The sequence below is a fragment of the Nicotiana tabacum genome, chromosome 6 (genome assembly GCF_000715075.1).
Source record: "Nicotiana tabacum cultivar K326 chromosome 6, ASM71507v2, whole genome shotgun sequence".
Taxonomy (NCBI): Eukaryota; Viridiplantae; Streptophyta; class Magnoliopsida; order Solanales; family Solanaceae; genus Nicotiana; species Nicotiana tabacum.
Genome location: NC_134085.1, coordinates 51998909 through 52011918, shown reverse-complemented (window position 1 = coordinate 52011918; position 13010 = coordinate 51998909). Strand labels below are relative to the sequence as shown.

Here is a 13010-nt window from a genome sequence, read left to right as displayed (position 1 = left end):
TCAAAGTCCAATACGGGGGCAACCCCATTCTCCTTAGCATATGGCTCCGAGACCTTGATTCCAGTCGAAGTCGTGGAACCTAGCGCCAGATTTCAACATGCAACGGAAGAATCAAATCACGAGACTATGAATACTAGCCTAGAACTATCGGATGAAAAACAAGAAGTTGCACTCGTCCGGATGGCTGCACAAACGCAAAGAATCGAGAAATATTATAATAGAAGAACCAACCTTCGCCACTTTGGAATCGGGGACTTAGTTATGAGGAAAGTCACCCTCAATACTCGAAACCCGAATGAAGGGAAACTACGCCCAAATTGGGAAGGACCATATCGGGTCCTCAGTGTCATCGGAAAGGGATATTACAAACTTGGCACAATGGAGGGCGAACAATTGCCAAATAATTGGAATATATCACTCCTCAAATGGTATTATTGCTAAGGTATGACTTTCCCCCTTTCCATTTGTATTTGATACTAACTTATTGCAGGTGTTCGATCGAAGACATCGAGAAACTCTTCAACACGAGGACCTTAGGTTTTAAAGCATGTGTTGCACTCTTTTTCCTTTAGATCGGTTTTTATCCCAAATGGGTTTTTTCGGCGAGGTTTTTAACGAGGCAATAATTATGTGCTACTTGAGGAAAATCTAACAGTATCCAAGGCTTCTTTACAATCAACCTCGAATATTGGGGGGCATCACCCTCAGATGTTATATTTTTTAGAAAAGTACTTCATGTCAAAGGATCTCGATAGGGAAACTTTGTAATGGGCCAAACGGTCGAATGAACCGTGTCTATATAGATTAGTCAAGCCCCGATGGCAAAATATGTACGCATGTATAAATTATTCCAAGAAGCATTCTTTCTATATCAAACATCTTGTGTCTCAAAGAAAATTTTCTACTATAAGAGCTCCATACTTATGATTTTGTGAGAAATGGCTCAAGGGCCAAGCGCATATATGCCTCGAACACTCAGGGACTGTCATCGACGATTGACATATTCGAGTTATCTAAACTCGAATTTATAAGACCTCAAAGAGGCACCCCTCGATCTATAGGCCAAGGCCACCATTCTCGGGGACTAACAATTCGAACAAGTTCGAAGTGTTATTGGGAATAAGCCTAAGAGACATACCCAAAGGATATGGCCAAGTTAGTGCGGCTTGGAGACGTCTGAATCCTGCAATAAAAATAGGCCTTCGAATTTTTTGAAAAAACTGTTTAAAAAAATCTACCCTCGGCAAATAATCAAAAGGGCTTCGATAAAATCAGCCCTTTAAATACCTTAAGAGATATCAAATTATCTTAATACAAACGTGCTAAGGCACTAAAGAGCCTAAGGGCCAATACACTTGGAGTTCGAGATCTTGTTCTCGCTCCATCGGAACCTAAGGGTTCGACTATTCCGAGTCCAAATAAAAACTGACTTGACTATGGCTCGGGGACTCATCATTATTCGACACAAACCTTAAAGGGACTATGCTTCAAGTTCGAACCTTATTCGAACTCAACTGTGGTGACTTCAAGGAAGCCACCCAAAACCAAAATCTCGAACTCATTGTTTAAAGCATAAGATTGTGCTAAAAGTTTTACAAGGCAAAAAAACATGTTTGTAGATAAAAATTGAGAAGGAATTTCTTTATATATATGGGGGGAAATATGTACAAGGGAACAACAGGGGTATTACAAAAAAGAAAAGGAAAAATAAAATCCTAACGATGCCCGGGGCTGGTTTCTCCCTTAGGGGCAGCTTCTCCTTCAGGCCCCTCGTTGTTATCAGACCCACCTTGGCTGCCTTCATCATCATCATCATCGGAGAATACAAGCAACCTGGCATTTAGAAAGGTCAAAACCTCGAGCATGATTTCCTCGAGGGTCTCCCTCTGGGATTAGCATTTCGCCAAGTCATTGCTCCATCGTTCTCGATCAGAAGCCTCGCTTCATTGGAGCAGCCTCGGCATCGTCCAGGTACACGGCTATGGACTTGTCAGCCATGATCTTCATCTTCTCGACCTCCGCCTTGGCCTCAGCAAGCTCGGCTTCAAGCTCCTCGATCCTTTTGGCCTGGGCTGAGCTTTTTCTTTTTAACACTCTGAAGTTGGACCTCAGTCGATGACAGTTTGGCCAAGGTATCCTCTTTCTCCGCAGAAACGCTGTCCATGTTCTCCTTCCACCGATCACAGTCGGCTTTGATTTGGTCGACTACCCCTCGGAGCAGCTCGATCCTTTCCAGATTTTGTTGCAACTGAGATATTGAAGTATTAGCCTCCACAGTTGGGCCGAGACCGTACTCTTTCAAAAGGATAGTTACCTGCTCACCTAGCTCGGACTCTTCTTTATGAGCCTGGGCCAAGTCTGCTCGAAGGTCCCTGATCTTCTCTTCTTTCTGCACAGAGGCATTTGAGGGCGTCTCTCTCCTCAGTAAGCCTTTTGAGATCAGCCTCACACCGGTTCAGATTGGCTTTGGATTTGGTGAATGCTTCCCGATGAAGCATTGCAGCCTATGGAGAAAGGAAGGAAATCAGAAAGAAGGAAATAAAAGCAAACGTAATAACATGGGATGAAGTTTACATGGCTTAGGAGATGTTGGGCCTCATCAAAAATGATTGTCACATCTAGGTCGGAAACATCATCGACCCCCACAAGGCAGCCATGAAATATGTCTTCCCTATCGTGGGTCGTTCCCATATCGGGGGTCTCCATAGATTGAGCCTCCCTAAATTTCCCTTCAGAAAATTCAAGGCCAGGCGGCGAATTTTCAATATTGATTGCTCCAAGCAAGTCAATTAGGAAACTCTCTCCCTTCTAAAGAGCCTTAGAACTGGACCCTTCGGGCACACTCAACAATTTTTCATCACAGCAGGAAATATCTTTGGCCCTCGATGACTTGGGGACTTTGCTCGGAGCACCTTCCGAGATCTCCTCGGTCCGAGGGTGAGTCTCTTCGACCAACACCGGCCAAGATACTTTTGAAGCTTCGATGTTCCCCCTCTTTCGAGGAACCAGCTCACAACCAGCATCTTCCCCCTCCTCTTCTTCATCACATAGCTTTTGGGCTACGTCGGCAGATAGAGCGGCGGAGTCATCCTTCGACTTATGAGCCTTACACTTCTTGGGCTTCGGGGTATCAGAAGGTGAGGCCCTTATCCTTTTCTTATCCTTAGCCAGTTTGGGAGCCACCTCTTCCCCTGGAGGGGCCAGCCTCATTTCAGCAACATCCCCGAGGCCTGCATAAAAAGGAGTCAAGCATAAGTAAAAAGAAATGTTTCAAAAAAGGGCGTCGAAAGCATACAGGATAAGCTAACCGTGATTCTAGGCCTCCTATATGCCCCTTGCCAAGTCACACCAGCAGCACTCGGCATGGGAGGAAGTCGAGACCAACATCTGAACTCAATCTTCGAGGTCGGGGACCGCGTGAGGCATCCAGACAATCGCTGCATAACAAATGAAAGTATTACATAAAGCAAAAAATGAAGTTCGAAGATTAATGGGTAATATGTTACTTACGATCGGGGTTCCACTTCTCGGGGAACGGCAATTTCTCCTCTGGGATGAGGTCGCAGGTCCTTACCCCCACAAATCGGCTCATCCAACCTTGGTCCATGTCCTCATCGATGCTCGCAAAAAAGGACTTCGTTGATCGGTGTTGGAGCTTGATTAATCCTCGAAAAAGTCGAGGTCGGTACAAACGTATGAGGTGGCTGAGAGTGAATTCCAACCCCTTGGCCTTGCTAGAGAAGAAGCAGAGCATGATCACTATATGCAAGAACGAGGGATGAACATGGCCGAGGGTAATCTGATACGTCTTGCAAAAGTCAACGATAACTGGGTCAAGAGGACCCAATGTAAAGGGGTAAATGTAGACACTTAGAAACCCCACCACGTGGTAATACTCTCTTCGGGAGCGGGGATCTGTACCACGACCTCGGCCATCCAATTACAATCTCTCTTCACAACCTCGAGATTGTCCGCCTTTATCGAACAGATGTATCTCGGCACATGTTCACAGCGGCTAGGGACCGATGGAGGATTCTCGACTTTGAAGTCGGATTTTAAGACACAAGGACCAGGAACATACTCGTAAGGGAGCGGTTCCACCTGCGTTTTATTACCGGCTGGCCGGGAAGAAGGGGAAGAAGCTTTCTCCTTTTGTGGGACGGTCTTGGAAGTTTTAGCCATTGATTTAAGTAGAAGGAAGCAGCAAGAGGTGAAGTTTTATATTTTTGGTACTAACAAAATTAACTCAACAGGTGGTGTAAAAGAAGAGATGGAGAGACGAAGAGACTTAGAAAACATGGTGAAGGTGGAAGTAAAGTTTTGATTCAAATAAAGAACCTGTATTTATAGATTCATATCGACGGTTCGGTGGCGTTAGTGGTTGACCGCCCACTAACAGACATTAATGATTAGGGAAACTGTACGGATGGGATGTTTCGATTACCTTGATTGCTTATGTCACAGGGATGACGTCATTATCGAGGTATCTAGAAAATTGAGGCTCAAATCGTTTCTTATTATTTTACTCTAAGAAACGAGGGGACTATTTGTATACGGTAGAAAATCGGGGCTACCCGATTTCATCTTTCCATGTAAAAAAGAGATACCACGTCGAAAGGCCAGGACATCAAGTCTGGGATCGAAGTTTCTTTCCAAGATCGAGATCGACATCACTAACCGAGGTCAGAAGGGGGCATACTTTGAAATGATGCCGGTATAATTCAGTAACGGAAAGGGAGAGATATATGCAACGGATCGAAGATCATGGTGTGAATCTCGGAACAGATCAGTCGGCAACGGTTAATTAGATGTTAATATGATTTCCTACTATAATTAGAAGTGTATCTTATTTAGGACTCCCATATTATATAAAGAGAGATCTCATTCATTTGTAATCATCATTGTTCACTGATAAGAATACATATTTTCATTACTTTTCTGCTATTTCACTTATTGTTCATTAGAGATACTTTATTTTGCCATCCCACCTCGAGGCTATCCCAAGTCGAGGTCAAAATTTGGCTAGCATACTGGTTTGATTTATTTTATTCTCTAATTTATCTATTTAATTCCTTGTTTATCAATTGGTATTGGATTGAATCACATATCCTTAAAACCACAATATAAGTTTAATTGTTACTCGAATTTTAGGATAAACACTTTGATACCAATTTCGCTGCTACTTTTGATTTATCCTTTAATCGAAATTATCTGTACTGTACCTTCTCCTTCAAAATTGGTTTTTATGGATCTCGTTGTTGTCTTTATTGGGTTTCCCAGGGTTATCATTATTGAAGTATTTGCTTAAATGTCTTCTTCGTACTTGGTTGGTAAATGTTGCGTACTCTATGCATCTGTATTTGAGGGTTTTGTTTTTCAAATTTCTCAATTTTAGTTCCAAGTTGCCTGTGGTGTGCGCTTTATTTTGTTCAATTTTGGTGATTTCTTCTCTATTCTTGCTTTCATTAAATATAATTTGTTATTGCTACCATGTTTTGGTGTGGTGGGTATTGGCTACAGGCTACGTTCTTTTGGATATTATGCTATTGGATTTTTACATACATGTGAGCAACTTTATCCAATTTGCACGATATTGTATGGATGGTATTTGATAATATACTTGTATGAACTGGCTTTGCACTACATGAAAAAAGCTATTTGTAATCTTTTCCTATTTCTAATAGTCATGTGAATGGTGATTTAATGAAGCATCTCCAAATTATATTTTCAGTTCTGCTTTGACTAAGCATTTTTTTGTGATACCAAGAACATAACTTTTTTCGTTTGTCTTCAGGCTTATTTCAGAAAAAGTTATTTTCTTCTCAAATCTATGTGGGTATCTCCCAAGATTAGTTCTTTACGAGGTTTTAAGTTGTTTTATTGAAGTAAATGCCAAAAGGAACTCTTAATTTGAGGTGTTTTCTTAAAATGGCTCTAATGTATTTTTCTTCTAAATTACAAAAGGAATAAAGAAACTAATGTTTTGTCTTTGTAAATAAGAACAAGCTCTGCATGATTTACTAGGGTCAAAATTTGTTATTTGTACTTATTTGGTAAATTTTGTACATATATACTGGATTAGAATGAACCCATATCATATAAACTACATCTGCCATCGCCCCTGCAAACATCCTATATATGCAATTGCAGAGGAAAGAAAATTAGAAACTTAGAGGAAAAAGACTTGCTCCTGATTGATAAACTAACAAAAAGAAAATATAATGCACCTCACCCGGCACTTAAAAGGCACGACTGAGGATATTACCATAAAAATAAAAGTATTATGTGGAGATATCATGTTCTAGAAGGCGAATATTTAGCTAAAGATAGTCATAGAAAGCCTCTTTTATTAGTATCATCTTCCACATATTCTATAAATGGCCTTCTATCCTAGGTAGAACTTAGAAGAGAAATATGCTTTAAGTGTTTGTTCCATATGTTGCAACTTCAAATTTATTCACCTTAAATTGTTGCAAAAATTAGTGATTTGTGCTGATTGTTGGTGGAAGACAGACCTAAAAGAGAGCTCCCTAACGTTTGTTGCTGAAGGTTTATTGCAGATTTGCTCTATATTATGGTAGTTGGGTGTTCAGCATAGAGTCGGGTAAGTACTGCTCTTAGTCATGTTGTCATTTATTATTGATTTTTTTAACCTATTTCATGTTTTTTTCAATTATATTAGGAAGCAACTGCCAATTGACGGAAGGGAAAAACTCCTTTAAAGGGGTATTGAAAGGTACTTTATATTTATTTTTTCCCGCATGCGCGCAAGTGACCTTCAATGCTTTAGTGATGCTACCTAGAACGTGACGTCCTAATTTTTCTTCTATCTTGGTTCTGTGTTTCCTCTGCTTCTCATTCTTTATTTTATCGACTTTGTGATGATTTGATATCTGTTTTCATGTTTCAACTCTATTTTTTTAGCTTTTTCATGTCTCAACTGAGAGCTGAATTAATTCATTGTTATGTTTCTGCCAATTAATTTTAATGCATAATATTATTCGACCACTTTTCACTGTTAACTTGAAACCAGATTCTACAAATTTTGAAACAGATATATGGAGTTAACTGAGTTGTAGTTGCATATTAATCGCAATCAGTGTGTTTGATGCTATGCCTTAAGCAATCCAAATGTGATTTTTATAAAACATTCCATTTAGATGTTGCGTCTCGCTTCTTACTTTGTTTTTTGAAGTTTCATTGTGCCCTTCTGTGAAATTTCTTATGCATAACTATTTGAGCTTGTGCTTCACAAACTATACGAGTTATTTAAGCTTCTTAACATTATTGAAGTAGTTATGCAACTGTGAAATAATGTCTCTAACTCTAGGGGAGACCAAGCAAAATTCGTTATCTGGGGAGAAAGACTTAGAAGTAGCAGAATTGATAGTACTAACTGTTGAGTCAATATGAGGGATATGTTAGAGATAGAACATTGCCCCTGCAGAATTGACATTCCTGTATTAATCAAGATACTAGGCGCGTAGCAATATTAAGTTTTAACTTTTATGCGTAAGGCGTGTATCGATTTACAACATCTACTATAAATAAAGCTGATATAAAATTTTATGATGTTAATATTGTAAAAAAAATCAGCAAGTACATAGGTTTAAGTAGTTGTAATCCCGTCAAGAAGGTAAACTAACCACTATGGTGTGGTTGATGATGTTCTATAGCTGTTTGTCATTTACCTTTAGGACTAAAAAAGCATAAAGATCTTTGAAATAAATTCCACGTGCAAGAAATTTGTAACAACTCGACCGGTTGTATTGAACTCTAGCGTGTCGTTTGGCAGTTTGAGGCTAGCAGCAGCTTCACTTCAGGTATTATGACTTGTACGCATGGTCGGAATTAAATTTCGGAAAGTTCGGAGTTGATTTGGAAAGATAATTCTCATTTCGGAAGCTTTGAGTTGAAAGAATTGACTAAGATTGGATTTTTGAGTAAAAGACCTCGGAATCGGGATTTGAAGGTTCCAACGGGTTCGTATGATGATTTCGGATTTGGGCGTATGTCCGGATTGGGTTTTGGAAGACCCAAAAATGTTTCAGCACTTATTGTGGAAGTTAGCATTTTTTGGAGAATTTCATAAGTTTGGGTTGAAGTGCATTTCAATGTTATCGATGTCTGTTTGGGATTCCGAGAATGTGAATAGCTTCGTGCGGTGATTCTGGTATTGTGAGCGCGATCGAAAGTAAATTTGGAGGTCTGTAGGTCATTTTGGAGTCATTTGGCTAAAATAGAAATTTGAAGGTTTTTGAGAAGTTTGACCGGAAGTGGATTTTTTGATATCAGAGGCGGATTCTGATTCCGGAAGTTGGAGTAGGTCCGTAATGTTAAATATGACTTGTGGGCAAAATTTGAGGTCAATCGGACGTGATTTGATAGGTTTAGACATCGAAAGTAGAAGTTTGAAATTCTAAAGTTCATTAAGCTCGAATTAGAGTGCGATTCGTGATTTCGACGTTGTTTGATGTAATTTGAGACCTCGAGCAGGTCCGTATTATGTTTTGGGACTGGTTGGTATGATTGGTTGGGGTCCCGGAGGCCTCGGGTGGATTCTGGATGGTTAACGGATCAAATTTGGAATTTGAAGAAGAATTGAAGCAGCTGGTATCTGGTGTAACCGCACCTGCGAGGTTTTGGCCGTAGGTGCGGAGCCGCAGAAGCGGTCTTGGTGTTGCAGAAGTGAAAATGGCCGGGCTTGGCTGGGGGCGCAGGTACGACGCAGCTTCCGCAGAAGCGATCCTGGTTCCGCAGAAGCTTTCGTGGGCAAGTTAGCTGAGACCGCACCTGCGATGGAAATTTCCGCAGGTGCGAGAAGCGGGCTGGGCAGTGTGTTCTTTTAAAAGCGGGGATTTGGCTCATTTTCACTATTTTTCCTTCATAGGAGCCGATTTAGAGCAACTTGGGAGTGCAATTTTCACCACCAAGCTTGAGGTAAGTGGTTTATGCTAGTTTTGAGTTAAATACATTGATTATGTATAGATTTTAGCATGAAAATTAGTAGAACTTGGGGTTTGAGGGAAACTTAGAAAATTGGTATTCTTGAATTTTGACCACGATCTTAGGCATGAAATTAAGGGTAAATTACATATTTGAATTCGTGAGATTATGGGTGAACATTATCTTCGAAAAATTTCAGAATCTGGGCACGTGGGCCTGAGGGCGATTTTGTCAACTTTTCGAGCAGAGTTGGAAATTTATATAAATTGAATTGTTATGAGTATTAGGGTATATTTTCATTAGTTTGCCCGTTATTTGGCTAGTTTTGGAGCATTGGGGCATCAATTTGAGTCTTCGGAAAGGCGTGGAATGCCGGTTTTGGAACTTCGGAGCGAGGTGAGTCTCCTTTCTAATCTTGTAAGAGGAAATCGTCCCCATAGGTGAATTAATTGGATATGTGCTTCTATGTGTGGGGGCTACGTACGCACGAAATGACGAGAGTCCATGCGTAGCTACCATTATGCTTAAGTCTGGTAGTCTAGAACCCAAAAGCATGCTTTACTTGTAATAATTATAACCTTATGGACAGTTTAAATTGCTTTAATTGCATCGAAGTGGCAAATAATTTTCTAAAAGAGTTAAAACTTCGTTTTCTCGACTTGTAAAAGAGAAACTGACACTTCCTTGGATAATTGTCTCCCTGATGAAGTTTTGATTGTCTGTTTGAATGTGTGTTTCTATGTGTACCTGCATCGTATGTATGATTCGCGAGCGAGGTGATTGTTTATTTATGTTTGACTGCGTCGCATGTATGATTCGTGAGCAGGGTAATAGATGCATCTATGGTTCGCGCCATTCGATCCTCTGGCAGTGCACAGTTTAAATATTTGTTGGATCAGGCAATACGACCTCGGCATGATTTGCGCATGCTTGTATTGCTTGCCTTGAGATTTATAGATGTTGATATTTGTTCTCCCTAGCTTGAGATAAATGTACAAATGATGAAAATGAATTTGAAAATTTCCTATTAATAAAAGAATTGCTTACTTGCTTCATGCTATTGAGTTACAAACATCTTTATGAAAATCCTCGATTACTGTATTATTGGTATATTATTATTGGACCATTAGTAAGTGTCGAAGTCGACCTCTCGTCTCTACTTCTTCGAGAATAGACGGGATACTCACTGGGTACATGTTATTTTCGTACTCATGCTACACTTACTGTGCATTTTTGTTGCACAGGTACATGTACATCTAGTGGCCTCGTTGGGCGCAGTGGCATGGTTGACACGGAGACTTAGGTGAGCTGCATCTCTCGAGACGACCCGCAGCCAGTAGTCTCTTTCAGAGTATAGTAGTTCTTTTCTGTCCGATTGTATTCCGGACAGGTATCGTATTGTACTTTATTTCCTAAAAATTGCCCATGCACTCGTAACACCGGGTTCTAGGATGATTATGGAGTATTTTATATTAACTTCTAGATATTTTTATTTATTTTGTAATGATTATCTTTTACTAGTAAAACTGAAGAAAAATCATAATTTTCACAATTATTTAAACGAGAATTTAATTAAGTATTTTTGGTTGACTTGCCTGACAGCAGTGTCCGATGTCATCACGACTCTTAGTGGATTTTGAATGGTGACAAAATTAAGCCCTGAAATGTTCTTAGCTTGCTAGAATTTTAGATGTTTGTAGCATTGCATGACCAGTAAAAAATGATTGCATGTTTGGTAGTTTGGGTACCTTGCAAGAGCCAATTCATCAACTTCATTGTGCGTATAACTTCATAATTTGTTGAATTTTCAAAGCTATGGATTTGTTTATGTTCTTTCTTGATTATATACTACTAATAAAGAAGTTATATTAGTGGAGCTTCTAATAAGAGATGCAAAAACACCACAGTATGTCAAATGGCAACTTAATAAAAAGTCACTTGATAATTTTAAGACAAAGTTAGTTAGGTTAGGTAATAATTATTTTTTTTAATTTAAAATTTAAAAAATTAAATTATATATTTTTTATTATTGATAATTAGTTACTCTTTTTGAATTAGAATTTAAATCTATCTATATATAATAGGAGAGGCAAAGACACCATAGTAAGTCAAGTGGCAACATAATAAAAAGTCACTTGAAAATTTTAGGACAAAGTTAGTTAGGTTAGGTAATAATTACTCTCTTTTTGAATTTAAATTTTAAAACAAATAAATTGTGTATTATTTATTATTAATAATTAGTTACTCTTTTTGAATTAGAATTTAAATATAGAAGAAAAGTCTAATTTGAATTTGAAATAATTACAAGCAACATAGTAATCTATATATGTATAATATGATAGGCAAAGACACCATAATAAGTCAAGTGACATAATAAAAAGCCACTTGGCAATGTTAGGACAAAATTAGTTAAGTTAGGTAATAATTAGTTTCTTTTTTTAATTTTTAATTTTAAAATAAATAAATTGTGCACTGTGTGTTATTAATAATTAGACACTCTTTTTGAATTTGAATATCTATCTACCTATCTATATATAATAAGAGAGCCAAAGACACCATAGTAATCCAAGTGGTAACACAATAAAAAGCCACTTGATGGATTTATATAGTAATATTATCTACTAATCAAATATAACAATAAAAAAAATCTATCTATATATAATAGGAGAGACAAAGACATCATAGTAAGACAACTGACAACATAATAAAAAGTCACTTGACAATTTTAGGACAAAATTAGTTAAATTAAGTAATAATTAGTATCTTTTTTAATTTAATTTTTTTGAAAATAAATTATGCATTGTGTGTTGTTAATAATTAGTTACTGTTTTAGAATTTGAATTTAAACATATATTCTATCTATATATAATATGAGAGACAAAGACGCTATAATAAGTGTATATGGCTAAAATCGGAGAGCCCGATTATATGATCATTATGACAACCCATAGCCCGTCTTCAGAAGGCCCGAGGCACGATTTGAGGCCCGACCCCGAGTGTTACCTATGCTCGACCTCGGGGTAGAGCAAATTGGCAGCTATGATGAATGAGTGGGAGATTCCCAAGGCAAGTGGCTAGAGCTGACCAAGTCCATAAGAATAGTACAAGCCCGTATAGTGGCATAAAATGGTTGTACCAGCCGCATATCTTTGTAATAAATGTATATGTACTATGTTGGAATTCCCCCTACTATATAAAGGGGACCCTTGTTATTTTTTGCATGGATGATATTGAATACAAGAACATTCTCTGCTCTCTAACTTAAACACTCTCTATTGTCTTTCCTCATATTTGCTACTTATATTTATTGTGTTTCATTTATTGTTCTTCATTTACTACTCATCATTGATCATAAAGAGCTCTCATTAAAGCTCTCAGAACTGTTAAGTTGTTCATCGGTCGTCCATAGTCTAATGCTTAGCTCGACCCCGAGACCCCGTATAGTCTAGCTCGAGACCCCGACTCTTGGCCACTCGGTTTGCATAGCGCACTATTTTTCAGGCTCTTATCTTATTTTCTAGTCGCTCACTTAGCATCTACTGCCTAACAACTAGCATAAAATAAATCACATATTTTTAGAACCACAAAATTAAATCTAATTGTATTACCATTTTCGAGTTAAACAGTTTGGCGCCCATCGTGGGGCTAAAAATAATAGTGATTGTTTTCGTGCTAGTTTACTAGATAATGCAAGTTATTCTTCACACTTTTTCTTGTCCAAGAATCTTTGATTTCAGGTCAAAATTTCTAACTCAATGAATGCACGTGAAAACAACGGTCCTGAGGACCATGGAGAGAATGGTGTAGCTGTTTTAGCTATTGGTGTGCCACCACGAAACCCTGAGGATGCACCAGAACCAATTCCCGTGGATGTGGTCTCACGCAACGCCCAACACGTCGATGTAAGCTCCCACACTGACAGGAGTATACACCAAGAAAACCAACAAGAAGCTCAGGAAATCCCAGTGCGAGGGGAGCAAGAAGTTAGCCTTCATGTTATTTTTGAGATGTTACAGGCACAACATCTGGCGATTGCTCAACTGCAAAGCCACCAAAAAACTCCA

The 13010-nt window shown here is 38.7% G+C and overlaps 1 long non-coding RNA gene across 1 annotated transcript; it reads left to right on the top strand.

The window, feature by feature from the left end:
• Nucleotides 1-4996: 4996 nt before the first annotated feature.
• Nucleotides 4997-10442, top strand: LOC107806053 (uncharacterized). Its single transcript, XR_001652571.2, has 3 exons — nt 4997-6604; nt 6683-6736; nt 10191-10442. It is a non-coding gene; the product is annotated as an uncharacterized LOC107806053 (long non-coding RNA).
• The last annotated feature ends 2568 nt before the right edge of the window (nt 10443-13010 follow it).